This window comes from Danaus plexippus, assembly GCF_018135715.1.
Source record: "Danaus plexippus chromosome 3 unlocalized genomic scaffold, MEX_DaPlex mxdp_25, whole genome shotgun sequence".
NCBI lineage: Eukaryota > Metazoa > Arthropoda > Insecta > Lepidoptera > Nymphalidae > Danaus > Danaus plexippus.
Genome location: NW_026869844.1, coordinates 2,366,710 through 2,378,000, shown reverse-complemented (window position 1 = coordinate 2,378,000; position 11,291 = coordinate 2,366,710). Strand labels below are relative to the sequence as shown.

The 11,291-nt window shown below is 29.8% G+C and overlaps 1 protein-coding gene across 6 annotated transcripts in view; it reads left to right on the top strand.

Annotated features, from left to right (window-relative positions):
- Positions 1-1,113: 1,113 nt before the first annotated feature.
- LOC116765866 (adenylyl cyclase 78C-like) overlaps positions 1,114-11,291 on the top strand; it is a 51,365-nt gene continuing 41,187 nt past the window's right edge. For 3 of the 6 annotated variants that reach the window (XM_061526713.1, XM_032655518.2, XM_032655510.2), the window contains exon 1: positions 1,114-1,296. The gene's annotated coding sequence lies outside the window, so the exon portion shown is untranslated. The remainder of the gene's footprint in view (positions 1,297-11,291) is intronic. The other 3 variants (XM_061526712.1, XM_032655502.2, XM_061526710.1) reach the window with 1 other exon arrangement.

Sequence of the window (11,291 nt, the reverse complement as noted above, 5' to 3'; positions counted from 1 at the left end):
AGATAATATTGAAATTCCTATAATTAAATATTAATTCCTTAGGCCTAAGATTTAAGTTGTCATGTTCAATACGAGACGTGTTAAATTATTATTGTAAGATTATTATTGAAACATTATACAACGGTCAATATATATGTTTATAGTTTTATCAAAACGGCTGTCTGACACCCAGTGTCAACGACAAGGAAGCGAGAACTTATCTTCGTCTTTAAATGTTAATTTTACGAAATTACTCATAAAATTTTGCGATTAATCGGACAATAATGAAAGAGATTATTTAAAAGAAATACCAATAAGAGGTGTTTTCATAGTTTTGTTTTTATTTTAATCTGTTAGTGTTCTATATCTGTAGGATAAAAGCTAAATCGTTTCAACTTTACCCATTCTACCCCTACTATCTATGTGTATAGTGTATGTATATAGTTTTCTTTTGGGTAATTATTAAGTAAAAATATCTATATTCGATATCGTTTGCGGTCTCTTGGCATTTACACGGAGTTATAATTAAATTATAACCGATATGTTATAACAAAGTTTCCCTGTTTAAAAGGAATTGATATTTAACAACGAAGTGTCATACATTGGTTCACTGGAGAGATGTTTTTTTTTAAAACGGGAACAAAATATCAATGTGAAATTTATAGATTATAATATTTTTTAAGGTATAGATTATGTGACTTTCAAAGGTTTAACTACTAATGTATATCAACAAGTAGCACGGATGCCTCGCTCTCGGATGGCATTAATTTTTTAGACAGAGCAAACTATTATTATACATAAATTTGATTAGATATTTTGTAAGAATTTTATTTATAATATTTTAATTTAACCAAATGATATTAAAAACTATGATGATTAAAGACTAAGTCGGTTTATTTACAAGGAAGTATGTAACGCAACCGACTGGCGACGTGTTGTAAAATCTATTATAATATATTTAAAATACGCTTAGGAACGCTTAAGATAATGTATCTACAACTAAAGCGTTACGTTGTTAATTTATTGAATTAAATATCCATTTTGTTAGGTTTCTAATACATCTTAAACGAGATAACGAACTTAAATTACTGGACGTTATGACATCACAAATATTTTGTTTTACTTGTTACTCGTTTCAGTATAGCGACCGACTCCGCGCGGCTTGCATGTGTTGATCACACGGGTACGGTTTGTAGCGTTTGTGGAATCAGTGATTTTATTAAAATTAGAAAAATGTGATAGAAGTAGCTTCTAGATATCAAATATACATTTGGGTTTTTATTGTCATGTTTGGATTTTTATATAATTGATGTAAAGGTAAGTTTCGTTTTATAATAATTATACGAATTTAAGTAAGACGAAAATATATTACTTCATTCAGTTAGTTGTGAGATCAAATACTAAAACGAATTTAATGAATCACATGTGCATTGAGCCTTAGTGCGTGTTGTATTTATAATAACTAGCTGCGAGTTACATATTCTATATTAACGTAGTGTGTATTTCTTATGTTCACTAGATTTACGAAGACAGATAGACATTCACAGTAGCTTGCTAGCAACTTTTCTATTGCACATCTCATTGTGCTCAAATCAATGAACAATTAATTTGTAACCGTGGGAGTTGTAAAGAAATCGATTGCATTTATCGACTGAAGTTGTATAAATGCAAATAAACTAATTAAATTTTTATTAATTATTAAGCTAGTTGCTACGAACGTATATATTTTTTGCTTCGATTTATTTAATCTGTATTTTGTTTTGATTAGAATTAAAATATACTTTGGGGTTTAGAAAAATAAATCAGTTTATTTGCGGGAGGATATCTTTAGATAACGGGTGCAGAAAAGATAAAAACTGTCACAGTATTATGTAAGGTTATATTTTGCTAGTATCATATCTACCGTTAATCCTTAATATCTTTTAAATCTTACGCTCACACAACGTTGTTGTGCGCGATTTTTTTTAGTGGATTTTAAACGTTTATCGTGTCGAAGGTTTACACGCGCTTGGATTTGTAGATAAACTGTAAAATGTGACAACGTTTATTTAAAACAGTAAAAGGATTTAACAGATGTAATATATTATCTATGTTCTGATTTCATCTCGGTGGAGGTTTTATCGAATAAATGGCGAAGTGTAATATAGTAGATTAAAAATTTTCTATCATTGAATTTCTGACGTTAAAGGTATATCTTAAATTTCTATTATACTTGATTAATAAAGGTATTAAATTTTACTATCATTTTCGTCATATTCCATTTTAAATTATGTCCCGCTAACCGTGCATTGTCATTCGAATATGTATGTACAATTTAATGTTACACAGTTAAGGATGATTGATATGAAACCTACTTGAAAGATTTGTCCCGTACGTAGGTCATGTATATATTTACGCACATGTACGTTTATAAAGTATATATGTATATACAATCACAGCGCTATTAACGATCCGAGAGAATTGTAATAAACCTATATGTGAATTGCATTTCAAAGTGACCGCTTTAATTTATCGACAATCTCAGGAAGGTAATACAAATGGCCATAAAAAAGCTGTATATTTTGTTAAAAATATTTCTGAACGTTCAGCTTAATTCTCGAATCCGTCGATTCCGTCTGTTTACAAAAAAAAAAAAAAAAATCCAAAATTATTTAATGCATCGAAAAAATAAGTACGAAATAAACATTTGTAACAAGTGAGTCCATGTTCCGATAAGGAGTAAGCTTTCAAATGCTTTGGCTTTTATCGAAGATAAGCGCAGATATATTGATAAAAACATTGATGTGTGCGACCATTACGGAGTCTCTGATGTTGGCAGAATAATGTTGTATACAGAAAATAAATACTTGGCGTTAATACAGAATATATCAAGGAACTGCAGCGCACTGATCGTGGAATAAGTCATAAGTCGTCGTTGTAATTATATAACGAATGTGTAAACATTATAAGTGGTTTTGTCTATTGACTAATAAAGGCTTTTAGGCATTATCGAAATAATGTTAGTTGTTAAAGTATTTCCTTATAAAAACGTTGATATTGGCAAAATATTCCACAACTTCAGTTTGAATTAATATATATATAAATTTATATATATATAAATTTATATATTTCCGAATAATTAGTCCAGTTCTGTCTGTTATTCTGTATTGGTTTGGGGATATCTTGTAATTTATTGTAGGGTTATTCTTTGTTGCCAACATAATGGGATTGAAAGTTTTTATCGGGCAGCCAATAATTTTATGGGATAGGCAACACCAAGAGCTTATTTCATTGTTTACATTTCCTATTTGATTATTTTTCAACTTGTTACAATAGATATATATATATTATATCTCAAACATTGACTGTGAGTCACGAAAATATAATAATAGCAGAGCGCCAGTTTATTATTTCTAATACGATATAATTTTATTTCGACTGTAATAAAAATTCACACTTCTTGTCTCTGGTTAGAATATCTAAATGCATTTTATTTAATTTTTTAAATACTATATATTTAAACGAATGGTTACCTTAACAAATGTGTCTGACTTTTTAACAAAATGAGTTTACAAAAAAAATTTGTTTCATATAATTGTCATTTTTCATTCTGAATTAACTTAATTATTTTCTTGTCAGCAGCGATTCCAACGTGTTTGAGTAAAATGAATTATAATTGTAACTCTAACACAATCAAGAGTTTTTACAAATCGAGTCCATAATGAAATAAATAAGTCGACAATAAATCTATTAATAAAAAATCTAAGTAAGAAAGAAGAAAAACAAGGTCGAAGAGAATAACGGTAGAATGAAAGAAGCTGAAAAATAAAATTCTAAAGTTATATAACATTTTAAGTGGTTCGACCTTTTCGTTACCTTCTAGTTTAGTTTTTCCTTATCGGTTCATAAAATAGCTATGTCTTATAACGGCAGTGTTCTCATTGAGGACGTCTTATACGTTCGCTATGGATTTATGACTTCAATTAATTGCGGCCACCATAAATTTATAGCCTTTTATTGTATGATTTCAGACTTTAGTTTACAACAATTCATGTTTATGTTTTAAAATAATACCTATGTCATTATTCAAACAACGCTTTATTTATGGAGCACTAAGTAACTGTTATTAATTTCAAATAGCTATAATATTACTAATAACTCTTAGACGATTAGACTGGCTTGTTATAATTATAGACAAGATTTTCCCGAAGCCATGTTTGAATTTATCATTAAAGGTTTTTTAGTATCCAAGCTAACCAGACTTAGAATACACAGGTATACTGCTTTTGTCAGATCATTTTAAGTTTTTTATGCTATGTTTTCATTCGCACCGGGATCCTGGAATTTTTTCACAATGTCAACGTCACTTTAAGTTTTATGATTGAAATGTTATTTTTAATGTTAATTTGCTTCTGGACATAATAAATTGGCAGTAATATGAGCAATGAGATAGACGAATAAAGGTCACTTGTTGCGTAATTTGTGATCATCACTGTGTAGTGAAAAGGTTTTCGTTTCGTTAGTGTGTTGATGTTTGTTTTACTTGGTATTCAATCAAGTAATTACTGATTTGAATTTAATAATGATAAATATAACACAGTCAGAGCAGTGTAAGATTAAAATTTAGTATACTTTTTAGTCAACAAATGGTTAAACAGGAGGAGTTTGAGAGTTTCCGAGTCAGAAACATTACGCCAGCGAAGCCTCGACGTGTAACTAGTATTGAACATATAAGTAAAAGTACATTATTGTTTGACGATAACTAGTGATTTTTGGAACACACAAAAAATACGATATAAATGAATTACTGTTACCGGCACCGATTACATTTCACCTTTTTATTTATCGCCAGCTTTCACTAACCGTCCTCCTTGCTTATCCCTCCAATCTATTTGACATAGGCTGAATATGTTGTGCCATTTTAAATTGAAGGCCATAAATTCAAGAAACAATTTAAATTGCAAAATTACTACCTATAACCATTGTGAAAGAAAAACTTTGAGACGAAGTGGCTGTGGTGTATGTCCATTAGACTACACATTTGTGTGTAATTACTGGAACCCGACTCGAGCCCCTCACAACATACCGTAGCTTGTTCTATATTCTACACGCTATGTACTAGGAACTTTAACACAACTAAAGGGTGTAATGGAATGGAGAAATAGATGTATGTAATACAGATACTACCAGGCAATGTGATAACGGCTTAACATTTAATTCCTCGGGAAACAATTTCACTGTAGTTTTAATTGTATACATTGAAAGAAATAGATATATCCTTATTTAGTGTTTTTTGCGGTCTATATGAAATGCCTCATTTACCGACTTCTCTTGGGACATGTGGTTTAGTTGGTAAAGAAACCGGAACTCGATATTCCGGAAGAAGCAGAATCGTGTATTGTCTGACTATTATTTGCCATATAAACTAAATGTGAATAAAAAAAATTTGCTTTGAAAACTATCACTAAATTGCAACAACTAAATGTTAATTACTATAATAAATCTAAATGGGTAAATCATATGTTTATTTATAAAAAATCTAATTGAGAAAATAAAAGTAGCATCCATATTTACACAGAATAACATTTCCTGATTTTCTCGAACGGACCGCATGAAGGAAATGTATAAAAAATCACTTTACCCGCCGCTAAATTGTCTTCATTGCTTTCATTACAGACATATAATTCTTATTATCGGAGCCAGGAATGTGAACGTATTCTCCATAAAGACACTTAGGTTTTCGATTCCCCTATTTATAATTTTTGGCATCTCTTTGTCATTTTATTTCAAGTTAATTTCTGCGGTGTCAAGTCGGGCATGTAGATACGAAATCTTGATTCATCAGATTCACAAACGATGAAAGTTGTAGTTCGTATTAAGGACTATGCAGTTTTAAATGTACCTACTTTTATTTACAAATGAAATTGTACAAATAATTATAGTCTGAATTACTGTCATAACGAGATATTTAAAGGTTTTTGACGAAGTGCGTTACTTCTTACGACTGCTGTTTCTTTAAAAACATAAAGTTTTCGTTTCACAAATCATTGTTTTAATGTAGCTCAGATAATATAAAATTGCGAAACGTAATTAGATTTTCCTATGAAGAATATATATTGCATAGAACCTGATGTGACTTTGAGGGACATATTGATACAGTCAGCTATTATCGGAATAAGACATGTTTAATCAGGTAATAGGCGGGTTGGTTTACGCGACGATAATGTGATTGCTTGCTGGGGCTTTTCGTAGTTTTTTTATATTTTTAATATATATATGTTTAGTTAAAACTCTTTTTAGAATGTCTAATCTCGTATCAGATAAAATCGTGCTATTTATTTCTCTGCGTCTAAAATAAAATTGAGTCAAACTCACACACACAAAACAACAATGATTAAAGTATGAATCATTCATTTGTTAGATAATGAAGTCAAACAAGGCTTTTTCTCTGCATTATTTACGTAATCGAGTGTTTGGACTTAGGCAAATCTTTATAATACGTAATTCATTCACTTTCTACATATTTATTTTCGTTGTTTTTTTTTTACGTTGACGTCAAAAAAAAACAACAGTTCTCTTTTTGCGAAAAGAATTTGATTTTGGAATTTCTTTTTAAAAATTGTATGCTTTGAATAATATCATTTTCATTTTGTGTATGCTGAATAAGCTGAAAATCAGGACAGTCATTTGGGAGGAAAGTGAAATAAACATTTTGATAAAATTTTCCTTTTCTGTAACATAAGAAGGATAATGTATTAATTATTCTGTTTCTGTGGAATACAGTGTCAGTGTGCTTGAAGTGCGACATCCTGTCCATTAGACTCGTATGTCCAGCGCGACAATGAGTAATTAGAAATTAGACCGTGTTAACAGACGTCTCTATGTGAATATTGCTAGAATATAACTACGAGGTATACAGTTAATTCTCTTCATATTCCTGTTTAATTTTATTCTCTTACATAATTCATGAAAAATCGTCGAAATTTTTTTAAGAGATCACAAATATATGTAAAGAATCAAATTGAGATATTAAAATTAACGTTTTATTTCAGAGGATTTTTATTATTTCACGGGATTGACAAAAGGATCCTATTTTAGTTGGTAAAATGAAAATTAATTTCCGTATGATTATTATGCTAGTGAGTGTCTCATGTTCAGAAACTTGTTTTGCTTAAAGCTAATAATATTTATTCTCTCTTATAATATCTATATAAAGTTGTCATATACATAAGTTTATATACACGAGTACCAGAGGCGTCCACACAAATTTGGGGTAGGGTAAAAAGAATATGTTTGAAAAAAAAAATACCGATTTTCATCATAATTTCTTCCTCCAAAACATCGATAATATTCGCGCATAAAGTTACAGCACTCCGAACAGAACTAACGTCTATATATTATATAAATCTATCAACTACCTCTGAGCCACGAAAGTGCCTTAAAACGATTACGATCCGTTCATCACTACTTTATGAAGATAATTTAAATCGGGATATCCATTCATCCATTCTAAACATTCTTATTATTATTATATTAAAATAACAAACAAGGAAAACAAAATAACTTATTTGTGTACACAACCTGCTAGCTAATTATAACTAGCTATCATAATGCTTTTTATTAAAACGAATACTACCTTTTTTTAGTTAATCTAAATTGGTGACACACCTTGCCTTTGTAATTATTTTAATTTTATCATCAAACGACAACACAGAAAGTGTATTCGTAATTCATTTCGTTAAACACACATCTATATTTTTTTTTAATACGTTAATAAATTCACTAATTAAAATTTCTCTTGCTCTTAGAAAGACAATAATAACAAAATGGTGAAAAAAATATTTGAATGATATACCGACAAATTAAATAGTCCCTTTTTCTTTTCACAATCAACTCAGTTTCTATGACTTTTTAAAACGAGTAGGGTTAAGGAAGCAGTGTCTCTCATGCATAGTTTTTGCACACACATACAAATGTTTCCTGCTTACAACACGAGATTTGTAGATCGTCCTTGAGATTATTTGTATGGAATATATGCACCGAGTAGTTGTGCATACGGCCGCTTTACATGGGAAGCGACGCTAGCCGCTAGCAGCGGCCGATCGAAAATTTTAGTTTTTACGTTGATAGATGGCACTTTTAACAATTTTCCCAAGTAGTGAATCAAATGACATATTAAATGTCTGTGAACATTTGTATTCCGTAATGTATGATTAAAACTATGTAAGTAAGAATTAAACAGTGTAGGTTTAGTTGTGTATGGGTAGCGTAAGCAGTGCTTATTCGCATCGTCACTGACGAGTATATATATGAGTATATATATACATACATAGACTCCACCTCCCCCCTTAAGCCTTTGGACCAAAAGTTCTCTGTACAAATTTGCGTGTCAATGAATATAATAAAATAGTTTCGCAACAAGTTTGAAATTTCTCTGAAAGCATGAAATGTGATTTCCATACATATATTGAACCTGTCCACAAGATTTCACGAAACTTTGATGACATATATGACTTGTGGAAAATAATACGAGCAGTCTTTGGAGGTAATGGATTTACGAGTTGTGTATACATATATGTTCTTTTAAGCTGAATTAGTCTCGATTTATTTATATGAGAATTGTAATAATATCGATAGTAAAACTAATGCTGTCGATAAATATTTTATAAAACGGATATATATGTTTTTTTTTTTTATAATAAAATCAAAATTAGAAATCGTAACACTCGTATATATACCGAATTTCATTATCTCGATTTCATAAAAGTGGAACAAACCTCAATGTACTAAACTATAATAGATAAAAGTAAATATGTCCATAAATCTATAATCAATAAACAGAAGCTTTCAAGTTAATTTGTTCCACGTAGTATAGTGATGAAACACCTTAATAACTCTGAATAAACTAAGTGCGGAGTTAGTGAGTTTGGGCTGAACACTTAACAAGTTGTTGATTGAGTTACATCTGAGTCTGTACCTCGTTCCGGTTCGCCACCTATTACGGAATACATATTCATTAGTGTACTCTGTTAATATGCTGTAGGTTCTTGTCATTCAAATCTAGTAATCTTCCTAATAAAGTCAACCGAGATTTTAACCTGATAATTCTTTATGTCATACTTTAAAGGAAAAACAGTAAATAAAAATATTTTTTCGGATTTGCTACGGGTTTGTAATTATTTTAACTAAATACTCCAGACCGTGATCACGGGCAGACGAGATGAATGTCTGTCAGTTAGTTAAACTTGTTATCTGTCATAGTATGTAGTTTAAAATAATAAAAGGACGCGATAGTGCATACGAGAATATTAGTTTTATTTTAATGTATACTCTAGAGAGTCTCAGATCTCATTAAAGGAACAATAGTAAATGAATGAAATGAAAATTATATCAATTTTATTCTGGTTAGAAGTTTTGTATTGTTTTCGCAGCAAATTTAAATGAATAACATTTTATGCAATAAATATAACTAGTAATGCCCACAACTTTGAGTTAGAATTGCGAAATCTTCGTAAAAAATATCGAAAGTTAGATGTATTTTTTAATAGTATAATTTCAAGTCATAAAATCTGCTAAGCAAAAAAATATAAAAAAAAAAGTTTACAGTTGCGGTAATGTAATCTTTTCTTAAATAAGAATATTCTCCTGACAATAACAAAGACAAAAAGAAAGTGTTCAGCCGTCCACGCGTGATGACGTGTCCGAGGGAAATGGGGTTTCATTTTTATATAGATGTTAATTGAATGTGACAGGTGAGTACACTGCCACATGACTTAAAGTGGCTGCCGCTATCCATAAATAGCTAAAGGATAATTGGAGATGTTTTGAGTGTTTGGCTTAAAAAAACATAGACTTGACTATGAAAAAACTAAAATGAAAGCTTTCTGATTTGAAAAGCAGAACCAGCAAAAAAGACTGGGCATTTTCTTTGCTGATATTTTTCAGTGATCCATCGGTTTTAGTGTGAAGCAGTAATTGTGACCTGTGGAGTTTGTTAGAGATTATAATAATCAAAATAATAAATAACGGAAGTAGAACCTAATTTTATAAATGTTATTTTGAGTCAAAGGGTTACACTAAGAACTGTACGAGTTAAATGCTTGTAAATGGCTGCTCACCATTCGCGACTATTATTGAACGCTTCATTATAATCAATTAATTTTATGTTACTACTTTTATTGTGTTCTGTACAATAAATTTATAAAATATCAGTATATTTTTCAGGTAACGTGGACTAAAAATTAAATAAAACCTCATAACAAAGATGACAGCGAAATTTGAAATATGGGCTCTAGATTCTAATCATGCATTCGTTACTCGGTACTTACTTGAGATATCCAAATACGATACGTTTCAAATATACTAATTAGTTTTAATGTTCCGTAATGTTGTATATTTTTCTTAATTTAACTTGTAAATATTTATATAAAATAATACATAATTTAACATATTTAGAAAATCATTACCTTAAAGTTAAGAGTACACAGACCAAAAAATAATAATAAACTAACCATTACAAATAAACTTCTAGAGATTTTAGACAGTTCTTATTAAAATTCTAAGTTTTAATTAAATGAGATTAGTGAGAGAATCTTTTCATAAATAAATATACTATCTCTGTAGACACACTACATTCATAAAAACTATGACGAGTATACATTCCTTATCAACTGAATCATTTGTAAGATAAAAAACATAAATAAAAAGCAAAATTATCCTCTTAATATCACTTAATTCATTCTTTACGAAAAGTTTTTTATTCTACTGCTGTATATATTTTTTCGTACTTAAATACAATAATTTCGTGTCCCTCCAAATTAACCGTCCGCCATTTTTGTTATAGTTACATAATAATGAAGATGACGACGTCATCTCATAACGCGGTGTAAGTCACTGTGTTTACAAACGTGATCTCATTTCCTTGTCCGTACTATTCTCCATAACAAGGCGTTCGTTCAATTAATGAATGTAAAATCAAGCCGAGTCATGCTCAGTGAAATTTTTACAACGGAACAGAACCGGAGACCTCCGACTAATAAAGAATTAGAACTGCTTATATATTCATTAATCAAATATAATAATAGTGTTTCTCAACAGGACTACCGAATTATTCTATTGTATAAGAACTTCTTCTATCAGAGTTCCGTCTATTTGTGAGTTATAATGATAACGTTGTGGTTAAAAACTTACTTTTAAAATAAAAATTAACATTTAGAAAAACGTAACCCTAAATGTTAAGAGATTTAAATTAATTTAAATGTTAGCAATATCATAGTTACTAATACAGTATTATAGGATGGCGTAATATTTTCTGTTACTAAGAACTTTATTCA